This window comes from Natrix helvetica (genome assembly GCF_964273705.1).
Source record: "Natrix helvetica genome assembly, chromosome: 5".
Lineage (NCBI taxonomy): Eukaryota > Metazoa > Chordata > Lepidosauria > Squamata > Natricidae > Natrix > Natrix helvetica.
This window is the reverse complement of record NC_138551.1, coordinates 29487129-29499791: the sequence shown is the minus strand read 5'-3', so window position 1 is coordinate 29499791 and position 12663 is coordinate 29487129.

The window sequence follows — 12663 nt, the reverse complement described above, 5'->3', positions numbered from 1 at the left end:
CAGATGGGTTTCTGACTTGGGTATATGCTAAAGATTCTTTTAAAAACCATATTCAATTAGATTGACCTAAACTCAAGAGAGATAAAAAGAAGTGCTGGATTTTGGATGTGTAAGACAAATATATGTGTGCTTCCTATTCTTCATGGTATCGATGTGAGAGTCTAGAATGGGGTTATTCTACACTGCTAGCTCATTAAATGAATTGAAAGTGTGAAAACATGCCTCCTTGGTAATGGTCCTCGGTCTTTCAATTCAGTCTCAGCTTGCAAGACTGGTTTCTCTTGAGCTCCCAGCTCAGTGGTTGAAAGATTTATTCTAATATTATCTGGAATTTTTTTTTTGGCTTTGGTAAGGAAAACAATACAAGGTACCTTCATTGCACTGTGAGTTTAGCACTGCGGGCACTTCTGTGGGGCTCCATTAGCCCAGTTTCTCACGCTCCAAGGCTTCGCACTATTTGAGCTCCAGACTTTTTCTCCTTAGTGATGACCAGAAGTAGCAGCTGAATATAGCTGTGGCAGACAAATCATTGTAGTTTCAATTTCACCCGTAGCTCCATTAGGCTCTGGAGACAATGTGCACCGCTTTTTTAGGACTGCGGTAATGGAGCAGTCATTAAATCAAACTTTCTCTTTTGACAGCTCTACTCGCTTTTCAAATTAGCAGTTTTGGCATTTTTTAACATAGGTGGCAGCGAGGCTTAGGAGTCCAGTGATAAATTTGACCATTTGCAGGCTCTCTGCTCCTGTAAAGTGTGACTCTAAGGGCTCTATTGACTTCCATTGTCCCAAAGGTTTTTCCTACCTCTTCATTTTGGCATGCAGACAGTTGTCCCAGACTCCGGACAACAGCGGTAGCCATTTTGTTTTCCTACGGTGGCCATTTTGTTCACGTCAGCTGGACAGAACCATTTAAAATTATATCAGCACCGTTTCTGCTTTCCACAGGATTTACTGGAGTCTAAATAAACACAGGGAAAGGGTCATCTGGGCCAGCCCTGTGTTTTGTAATCACTGCTTCTTTACAGGCTGTTGGGTCATCTGGGCCTAACCTGTATTGTGAATTGCCACAGCAACATTGTAACAACTAAAACTCCCTTATTTTTGCTGAATCGCTGACTGCCATTAACAGCATAACTTTGCTTGATTGCTGTTGACAACTGCACTTGCCTTTATCCGGCTGACTAATGATATGACTTGGGACAGTACAGTTTTGGGCCCAGCCCAGGCTGAGTTATCACCTCTGGCGTCCGAATCTAATATTAGGGGGCTTAGTAAGCCTAGATTAATTAGCCTAGCAGTGGCAGCAAAATTAAGGCCAAGACTAGGCTCAGAAGAAGGCTTCTCGAGCCGAGGTAAAAGTGACCAAACAGAGATAGAAAGCATTAGATTGGGAAATTACCAAGGCCAGCAAACAATATGGCAATCATAAGTGATCTAAACCTAAGATATCAGATGAATCTCCGTTAAGTGTAGTAACTGACAACGCTGGTCTTCGAGATCTTTAGGATCCTGTCCTACACCTAGAGCTTGGTCACCTGAGGCTCTTAGTGAGCAGGGAGAGAACGTAGTGCTGATTAGACCGGTTGCCCCATCTACTTCACAAGATTCCGTCAGACCACCGGAGATAATCTTTATACCCACTGAGGCAGGGACCCCTACAGTGGACCTGGCAGAGCAGGAGATGCCTGCCTTTTTCAGGAAGTGGATTTCTCAGACTATTAGGCAAGAGATAGCCAGATTCCACAAAAGTCAGGTGTCTAGGCCTCAGACTAGTTGAGATCTGCAGCAGGATAGCATGTACTATGGCGGGGGGACATCCCACAGATTACCAGGGACCATGGCTTGAACCATCTTCTCTGGGCTTTCAGCTCAAAGTCAATCTCCTTTATCTGAAGGGAAAATTCTGGGAGAGGGGGAGATTTCTGAAGGAGAAGGTGAACAGCTGGCCTTGCCAGTCTTAAAGGGCCCGTTTAACCCTTCTCTCTTTAAATCCCTACTGTCAAAGGTGAAGACAACTGCCTGCCTAGGGAAGGACTCAACTGTTCCAGATTTTACCCAAGGTTTGGTGGTAGAGGATGACTTTCTTTTCATGGAAAAGATGGCCACAACTGATAATATTCCCATACCAGGAATGTTTCTGGATGTGATTAAGAGGCAGTGGACTGCTCTGGCTACACTCTCTAGGTCTAGTACTTCTGAAAAGTCTCTCTGTTCAGTTGAATCTGACCTTTTGACTCTAGTGCAGGTATCTAAGTTGGATGCCCCTATGGCTGCTTTGACTTCATCTTCGGTGCTGCCTTCCAATGCTGAGGATGCGTTGAAGGCTGAGAAGAGAAGGGAGGAGATTGCTCTGCACAGACCCATCAGACTGATTCCTGGGTCATTTGGGCCACTACTGCTGCTTCTTTTTTTACCAGGGCATCTTTGCAGCTGCAAGGCAGGATTCTTGCAGACAACTTCCATGCACACCAGGACATTTCTAAGATCATGGCTGCAGCAGAGTTCACTGCAGATGCATCACTGAATACAGCTAAGTTTGCGGCTGGAGCCATGGTTTCAAATGTTACGGCCCGTTGTATGCTCTGGCTGTATCATTGGTGTATGGATGCTAAGCATAAGTGGAAGCTGGCAACTTCTCCTTTTGTGGGAGGACAGCTTTTGGGGATTATTTGGTGCCTTTCCTGATTGAGACCAAGGATAAGATAAAGGTTCTTCCTTCTCAGGGCAGGGGGGCAGATTTTCATCCCTCGTTGTACTTTAAGCGGTCTTCTTTTGACAGAGCAGGATCTAATTTTACCCGCCAGCGGCCATTTCTTGGACACTCTAATTACCAATCCGATAGATCTGGATTTGGGAATGGGGCCAGAGGTAGACAGTAGTTACAGGGCAAGCGGCCCCTTCATGTCAGGGGCAATAAGCCCTATAGAAGTCAGAAATGACTTGGAGGGGTCCTATCCTATAGGGGGTCAGCTGGCATTCTCCTACAGATGAGGGTAGATCACAACAAACACCTGGGTTCTGGAGACGGTAAAATCAGGTCTCTCCATGGTATTTCACTCCCCTCCTCCAAGGTTCTTCCTCCACTGTATCCAGGGACCCAGCAAGAAGAGGACATGGAATTGGCAATCCAACATTTATTGGATATTTGGGCCATTCAACTGGTTCCGCTAGAACAGTGGGGACAGGGATTCTGTTCAATCCTCTTCATAATACTGAAGGTCTTGGGAGGGTGGAGGTAATTCTGAATCTAAGGGGTCTAAACAGGCATCTGGTTTACAGAAGATTCAAGATGTATTCCCTTCAGTCTATTCTAGAAGGAATATGGCACGGGGACCTTTTGATTTCAGTAGATGTGATGGAGGAACAGACTTCCGGTTTGCTCGGAGGCCAGTGACGTGCGGTGAGGTTTATGACTGGTGAGGCACTGACACAGAGCTGGCTTTCAAATATTTTTAGACTTGTGGACTTCAACTCCCAGAATTCCACAGCCAGGCATGCTCAGTTCTGATTTAAAGCGACAGCATTTGTTTTTCTCCTTTGCTCCTTCTTTCTTTTTCTTTTTCTTCTCCCTTCCCCTCCTTCCTCCGTCTCTCCCTTCCTCCCCCTCTCTCAAACACACGCACACACACACCCAGAAGTTGGATTGGACTATCTCTCCTACCCCCTTCCCTCTCACTCACTCTCAAACAAACCCACACGCACACAAAAGTGGCTTGAAAGCAGTTCCTCTGCCATCCCTCTCATTCCCCTGCTGCCTTCCCCAAACACCTCCACCATTGCAAATGCAGCCTGCTGTCTGGGTGAGAAATGCCTGGAACACAATAAAGCCCACCCACTCACCTCCTGCTGGCAGGCTGGGGTGAGAGGAGAGGCAGAGAAGCCGGAGGGGAGCCGATCCGGGCCTTCCAAAAGAAAGAGGCTGGGGGAAAGTGTGTGTACTACAACATGGCTCTTTGCCTGGCTTCCTGCCTCCTCCTGTGGTCTCCTCAGTGCTCGCTTGTGCTCTCCCTCCCCAAGTGTAGTTTGATTGCAGGCGGAGCCACGTTGCCTTTTCAAACTTGTAATCAGTGAAGCTGGGCTAGATTTTTATATAGTTTTATCCAGCTGTGTCTGTGTGAGAGAGAAATGAATGGGGGCCTGGAGAGGAAGTCACTACACTTGGGGAGGGAGAGCACCAGTGAGGAGACCACAGGAGGAGGCAGGAAGCCAGGCAAAGAGCCATGCTGTAGTATGCATGCAGTTCTCCTGCCTCATAGTAGAGGGTGCTTTTTAAGAGGCTTTTTTAAACAGTTAAGCAGAGTCATCCACGGTGAGGCAGTAATTAGCTCAGCCTGACCTCAGCTGTCGCCTTTTTCCTTTTACATTTTTTTTCTTTTCATGATGAGAGTGGTGAGGCTGTGCCTCACTTGCCTCGCCTGACTGTACGTCACTGTCGGAGGCTCATTTTAAGTGCTCTGGAGGCCTCAGGGAAGCCTCCTGAAGGTCCCTGAAGCCTCCTGAAGGTCCCTGAAGCCTCCGGAGCACTCAAAATGACCCTCCGAGCAAACCGGAAGTCACTTCCAGTTTGCTTTTAGGGTCTTTTTTTTGCCCTCCGGAGGCTTCAGGGAAGCTTCCTGAAGGTCCCTGAAGCCCCCGGAGAGACTCCAGGGGGTGGGGGAGACTTTTTTCATCATCCCCTGGCTCCTATAAAGCCTCTGGAAAAAAGCATGTGAAAATTGGGAGGGAGCACCTGTAGTGTGCGCATGCACACTGGGGTGGTCGTGCAATGCATTATGGTGCAGCATGCCTGAGCTTGACCCCCTGTGCTCCCCCCACTTATGGCACGTGAACCAAAAGAGGTTCACCATCGCTGCACTAGACCAAACTGGCTCTCTTGAATGTCTTAAACATACATTATACCCAATATAAAAAAAGCATCCTGCTCAGTCTAATTTTCAGGAAGAAATTATTTTGTAAAAGGATAAGTTTCTAAAATATAGAAAGGAAGTTGCTCCTGGTTTTATTATACTTTAATATATGAGATTATATCCAGAAAAAGGCTACAAAAATATATACATTCCATATATCTTCTTCCCCCCCCCCCAGTAATATTCAGTATCTGTTTTCAGTATGACTAGTCTTCATTTTACAGATTGTTAGTGTTCCTATTTCTTGGTTGTTGTTTTCTACAGCATTATCTTATTTCCCTAAAAGCACAACTTTCATCTTCAAGCATTCTCAGGCACAGGAAAAAATGTCTCAATTTACCACATGGTTTCTGCTTCTAACGCTAGCATCTAAAAGCATCAGCTTCCAGGATTCCTCCACATTCTTTGGTAAAGGCCTGTAGATATAGTAGGCTATCAAAGTTGAATCTACCAGAATGAGAGAGAGAAATGAATGGGGGCCTGGGGAGGAAGTCACTTGGGGAGGGAGAGCACCAGTGAGGTTAAGCAGAGTCATCCACGGTGAGGCAGCAACTAGCTCAGCTTTTTCCTTTTACTTTTTTTTTTTCATGATGAGAGTGGTGAGGCTCTGCCTCACTTGCCTCACCTGACTACACGTCACTGGTGTGTTTCATATGAACAGGGTGGTCCTCAGGGTGGACCCTGCCTTATGCCTAAGGTTAACTTCTTGTTTCACTGAGCACAGGAGGTAATATTGCCAGACTTCTGTCCTTGACCTCAAAATACCTTGGAATAGCAGTGGCATAAATTGGATGTAAGGAGGGCACTCCACATTTACATCTCCAGGACCTCTTCCTTCAGGAAGACCGAGGCCCTGTTCGTATCCTTTCAACTGTCAACTCTGGGCCACAGGGTGACACCTTCCATGGTGGGTTGTTGGCTGAGGGCTTGTATTTCCAGAGCCTATGAGAGCCAGGCTCTCCCTGTGCCCTGGGGGATCACAGTCCACTCTACAAGAAGTATGACCACTACGACTGCTTGGGCTAACCAGGCGTCAGTGGAGGAGATATGTCGGGCAGCAACGTGGACTTCTCCGGTGACGTTCATCCGCCATTACAGACTTGACACATATTCCTCAGCAGTAGCGGCATTTGGGTGTCGTGTGCTTCAAAGAGTACATGAGGAGGACAGCACTTTGGGCCAAGACAGATCCCTCCCATAGGACTTCCAAGGCTTTGGTATATCCCACCCTTGGCTCTCATGTCGATATCATGGAGAAGGGATGTTGGTCTTACCTGTGAATGGCCTTTCTCATAACGATTCACAGGAGGGTCCAGACCCGCCTGTTTGACTGCTTGGCCAGTTGCCAGGAGAGGGAGAAGTTTTGGACTGAACAGAGTACAAGATTCCACTTGCTTCGTCTTCATTGTTCAACTGAGGACCATTACCAAGGAGGCGTGGTAATACTTTCATACTTTCAATTCAGTCAATGAGCTAGCAGACTAGAATAACCCTCCTGGACTCTCCCGTCGATCGTCATGAAAAAGGCTGCTCTTAGGTAAGACCAACATCCCTCAGCCCCTTACATCTATTCCATATTCTTATCTATTGCTATTGTTCCTATATTATTACCATATATTATTCTTTGTTATTACAATTATATCTGTACAAGCATTCTACTTCTATCATTTCTATAATATTACTATTACAATTGTCTCTATACTTTATTATTATTACTTCTATACACAGTAGATAACTATCTATCTTTAAGAATGGTCCATACTTTAACTTAATTGAACTCTATTAGGGTTCTTCAACTGAAACAGAAATTGCATGTTTGCTTTTGTTGTTTGTTCTTTACTTGAGTGTTATTTTATACATCTCTCTGTCATTTAATAATGAAAAATTGAAAGTTTATCTCATGATAAAATTGTATGGGCGGCTAGGACAGGATGCGATAATTTGCTTCTTTTTAAAGAGATAGTAACCACTGCAAAGCTTTTCTTCTGTATGCAATTAAAGACTGATTGTTTAATTTTTTAAAGAATAACTAGTAATTGCATTTTTATGTGAATTATCACCTTTTCATTTCCCCTTTTACCACTTTGATTTGTGAAAAATATCTAAGCAGGGATATAGAATGTTGAGATATCTAAAGTATCATAGAAAGTCAAGATAACTCTTTATCATCTCAGAGTACTGACAGCAGTGTAATGGTCTTAATTTGGAGAAACTAATTTCTGATTAAATATTAGAGGAAAAATTCTTAATATAAAAGCAATTCAGTCATGGAACCAACTGCAATGCAAAGAGTGGGTTGCCTTTCATTGGGTGTGTTTAGGAAGAAGTCATAATACTATCTCTTGAGAATGCTTTCATTTGAACTTCTGCGCTCAATTGTGGACTCAATTCTATAGCCTAAACATTCTTCTATAACTCTATGCTTGTATGTTTAATGAACATAAGCACAAGTATTTAATTGTACTCTATCCTGCTCAATGAAATTCGTGCTCCTGGCTCCAACATTCCACATTCTTCTTTGCTGTCCTTGTATTGCCTTGCATTGCCAAGGCTGGAACACTTCATTAATTTACAAATGAGATAACTATCCAATGTGATGAATTGTACAAGCCTTATCCCTGGAAAATCTGTTTTTTCATATGGACATTTTCTGTAGAAAATTCAAATTCTAATCACCATCTATTGTCTGTTCTAGAACATGGAATTCTATGTGCAGACCAATGTTCACAAAGAGTTTGGCTTGGCCACCAATCTGCATTTAACATCATTCGTAGCCTCCCAGGCCCCATGATCATGATTTACAATGGAGTTTTTTTTTGCTGAACAATTGGTGTTTAAAACAGAAACCCCCCATTGCAGACAAAGGCTTTGCTTAACAACCACAGCATTCACTTAACAACCATGGTAATGATCACATTAACAAATATAATAAAATCAGGTCAGTCATGTGATGACCCTCTTAATGACTGGCATGAATTACAACCATAATTCTGGTCCCAATTATGATCATAAATTGAGGACTATGTATAGAGATAGTTTGTGGATCATCTTGGATATCTGAATTAAATGCTAAATGGAACTCAGAATTAACTATTCCAATGCCAGCTACTGTAATGGGTGGTGAGAATAATTTTGGGGATCAGGAGGAACCAGCCAAAACCAAATCCAAGTCTCAACCAAAGAGGAAGTTTGAGAAAATGTTGCAGACTTGACCCTCTCAAGTTCTCTTATATATAAAGGCAATGAGGGGAAGGGAGAGAGTTACTTGCAGACTTTCAAGATGGATGTCAGTTATTTAAGACACATCTGTAAATCAAACTGATGGATGCTAAAACTATTCTTCATATAAGGTTACAATAACAGAATTTTGTCTTTATTGCTGATAGTATTAAGTAACAAAATTATGAAAGCTTGCCAAAGTTAATCTATTTTAATTACTGTATTTTTTGAAGTATAAGACAAACCTTTTTTCCTCAAAAAAGAGGCTGAAAATCTAGGTGTGTCTTATACATCGAATACAACATTTTTTGCCTCCTGAAACCCTGCCCTTTCACCAAAATGGCTGTGCATACCCTTCTCTTAGTCTTAGGTGCTGCAGATTGTCAGTGATTTCCTTCTCCAGCACATAGATAAATACACCTGGAAACATCTTCCTACCTACCTACTGTATTTCTCTCCCTCCCCCCCTCTCCTTTTCTCTCTATCCCTCTACCTACAAATATATCTATTCTCTCTCTCCCTACCTATCTACTGTATTTATCTCCCTCTCTCTCTATTTGTCTCTCTGTCCCTCTACTTACCAAACTACAGTACCTACTGTCTCTCCCCCCTATCTTCTGTATTTCTCTCTCTCTTTTTATTTCTCTCTCTCTCCCTCTACCTACCTACACCCAGTCTCTCTCTCTTCCTATCTACCTACTGTATTTCTCTCTCTCTCTCTTTATTTCTCTCTCTCTATCCCTTTATCTACCTACCCACCAACCTACCTACCTACCTACCTACCTACCTACCTACCTACCTATCTACCTATCTAATTACTCTCTCCCCCTACCGACCTACTGTACTTCTCTCTCTTTCTCTCCCTCACTATCCCTCTATCTACCTACCTACATTTTTTTAAAAATTGCCTCTTCAAAACCTTGGTGCATCTTATACTCCAAAAAATATGGTAATCCCTATTGTAATTAATGTATGGGATTATTCCAAGTTTCTTTCTCAGCTTTCCTTCTGTTCCCTAGTGTCAGGGAAGCTTTTCTGTAACAGTGCTGCTTCCTTCCAAAATGGTTGTGTATTGGTGTCCTTATTCACAGGATCTGTTAACATCCTATCACAACCTTCCCTGGATGATGGTGTTTCTTAGAGAGACTATGCTGTTTCTTACAGCTTCCAGAAGTAAATCTTCTGAACTTGAGGTATTTGTGCTGTCCTGGACATGAATGGGTATAGAATATTGTAGGCTTTTCTGGACATTTAAGGAAGTGGTTAAGATGTTGGTCTAGAAACCAAGAGACTGTGAGTTCTAATCCCACTTTAGGCATGAAAAATGGAAAGCTGAAATTACTTATTATTAAAGGTGAGATAAAAATCAAATAAACATTCCACTCCTGAATCAGTGAGCTTGCATAGTCTTAGGAGCAAGATTTTAAAAAGTGAGAAACATGGGAATGTCTACTAGTCAGTCTAGAGATCTAGGCATTCTCATTGTAAAGGTTGTAAATGGCAATTATCACCATGGGACCAGTCATAAGTACCACTCTTTCAGCACTGCTGTAAGTTCAAACTGTAGCTAAAGAAGTGGTCATTAAATGAGGATTATCTATGTTAAGGATATAATTTTACCCTTTGTAATTAATGTTGATGGATAGTGGCTTTTCCTGGAAGTTTCTTCCAACATATAAATAAGAAAAAAATCAAGGAAACAGTTGCTCCACTAAAGAGAGAAGATAGCAAGGAAGTAACAGGCAACAGAGAGAAAGCAGAGTTGCTTAACTCATTATTTCCATCAGTCTTCACACAAAAAGAAACTATAGCGCAGCCTAAAAGGAAATAAAAAGGAAATAAAAGTTAAAATAAGCAACAAAAAAAATCCAGTAAGAGAACAACTGTCTGATCTTGATGAGTATAAATCACCAGGATGTGATGGATTACATCCCAAAGTTCTAAAGGAGCTGGCAGATGTTATCTCAGAACCACTGCACCACTGCATCTTTTGAAAATCCTGGAACATCGGGGATCTACCAGAGGACTGGAAAAGAGCTGATGTGATTCCCATCTTAAAAAAAAAAAAAACAGACACAGGAAATTACAGACCAATCAGCCTAAGGTCAATATACTGGAAAAGATAATAAAAAACATATCTGCCAACACCTAGAAACAAGTAAAGTTATAACTAGCAGCCAGCATGGATTTGTTAAAAACAGCTCATGCTGAACCAATCTTATTTCATTCTTCAACATAGTGACTAAATTAGTAGACCAGTGAAATACTGTGGACATAATATACATAGACTTCAGCAAGGCATTCGACAAAGTAGACCACAACCTACTTCTTCATAAGCTAGAAAAAAGTGGATAGATAGCTTCACCAACAGATGGATTTGCAACTGGCTGACAAACCGTACTCAACCTGTAGTTCTTAATGGGTCTATGTCTACATGGAGAGAAGTATGCAGAGGGGTACCACAAGGTTCCATTTTAGGCCAAGTACTCTTCAATATCTTCATAATCAACTTAGATGAGGGAATAGAAGGGGAACTTAACAAATTTGCAGAGGATACTAAGCTAGCAAGAATCGCTAACACCCTAGAACTGTGATGGAGACCCTACGGCACACGGAGCCATATTTGCCGCCATGGCAGCCCTCGGCAGCCCTCAGCTACTCAGCTGATTTTCAGCCTTCCGCAGGGCCAGGGGAGGCCGTTTTCGCCCTCCCCAGGCTTCAGGAAAACCTCTGGAGCCTAGTGAGGGCGAAAAACATGCCCAACAGGTCAACCGGAAGTTCCCGTTGGGCCTGTTTTTCACCCTCCAAGCTCCAGAGTCTTTCCTGAACCCCCGGGAAAGCGAAAATCCCCCCAGGCAGAAGTTGCACACACATGTGTATGGGGTTAGCTCGCACATGCACAGAGGGGTGGGATCTTGACAGACTTGAACACTGGGCTCTATCTAACAAAATGAAATTCAATATAGAGGAAAGAAAGTCTTACACTTAGGTAAGAAAAACAAAAAGTACACATATAAACTGAGGGAAACCAGTCTTAGCAGTGATTGTGAGAGGGATCTTGGTGGACAACCAGTTAAATATGAGCCAGCAGTGTGCAGCAGCAGCCAAAACAACCAGCAATCCTAGATTGCATTAACAGAAGGATACAATCAAGATCAAGTGAGGTACTAATACTACTCTATAAAACCCTAGTAAGATGACACCTAGAGTACTGCATCCAGTTTTGGTCACCACACTAGAATAGAATAGAATTCTTTATTGGCCAAGTGTGATTGGACACACAAGGAATTTGTCTTTGGTGCATATGCTCTCAGTGTCCATAAAAAGACAAGATATATTTGTCAAGAATCATAAGGTAAAGCACTTAATGATAGTCATGGGGTACAAACAAGTAATCGGGAAACAATCAATATCAATATAAATTGTAAGAATACAAGCAACAAAGTTACAGTCCTGCAGTCATAAGTGGGAGCAGATGGGTGATAGGAATGATGGGAAGACTAACAGTAATAGTAGTGCAGCCTTGAATTGTTTGACAGTGGTGAGGGAATTATTCGTTTAGCATAGTGATGGCGTTGGGAAAAAAACTGTTCTTGTATCTAGTTGTCTTGGTGTGCAGTGCTCTATAGCATCATTTTAAGGGTAGGAGTTGAAACAGTTTATGTCTAGAATGTGAGGGGTCTGTAAATATTTTCACGGCCCTTTTTTGACTTGTGTAGTGTACAGATCCTCAATGGAAGGCAGGTTGGCAGTAATTGTTTTTTCTGCAGTTCTGATTATCCTCTGACATCTGTGTCTGTCTTGTTGGTTTGAAGAACCAAACCAGACAGTTATAGAGGTGCAGATAACAGACTCAATAATTCCTCGGTAGAACTGTATCAGCAGCTCCTTGGCAGTTTGATACTGTCTAGTATTGTAAGAGGTGGTAGTATGGTAGAGTTTCTCCTAAATTCTACCACCATTTCTACGATTTTGAGTGTGTTAAGTTCCAGATTGTTCCTGTTGCACCACAAGACTAGTTGTTCAATCTCCCATCTCATTGTTGTCTCGAATGAGACCAATCACTATTGTATCATCAGCAAACTTCAGTAGTTTAACAGATGGATCCTTTGAGATGCAGTCATTGGTATGTAAAAAGAAGAGAAGTGGAGAGAGCACACAGCCCTGGGGGGCTCCTGTGCTAATTGTACAGGTATCTGATGTGATTTTGCATAACTTCACCTGCTGCTTCCTCTCTTTTAGGATGCTTGTGATCCTCTTACAATGATCAGCACAGACCTTTAAGCAAGAAGGTGTTATCTTGTCTGGGCCTGGTGCTTTTCCTGGCTTCTGTTTGTGAAATAGATCTTGCACTTCCTGTTCCGTGGGTTGTGAAGCCAATGGGATGGGTTTAGTTGTAGGAGTTGTAGGAGCTTTGGGTGTTGTTGGTGTGCCTGGGATGGGGATTGTGGAGATAGATGGCTGTAGTTTCCTTTCAAAACTGCAGTAAAACATGTTCAGGTCATCTGCCAGTTGTTGATTTCCTTCAGCCTGGG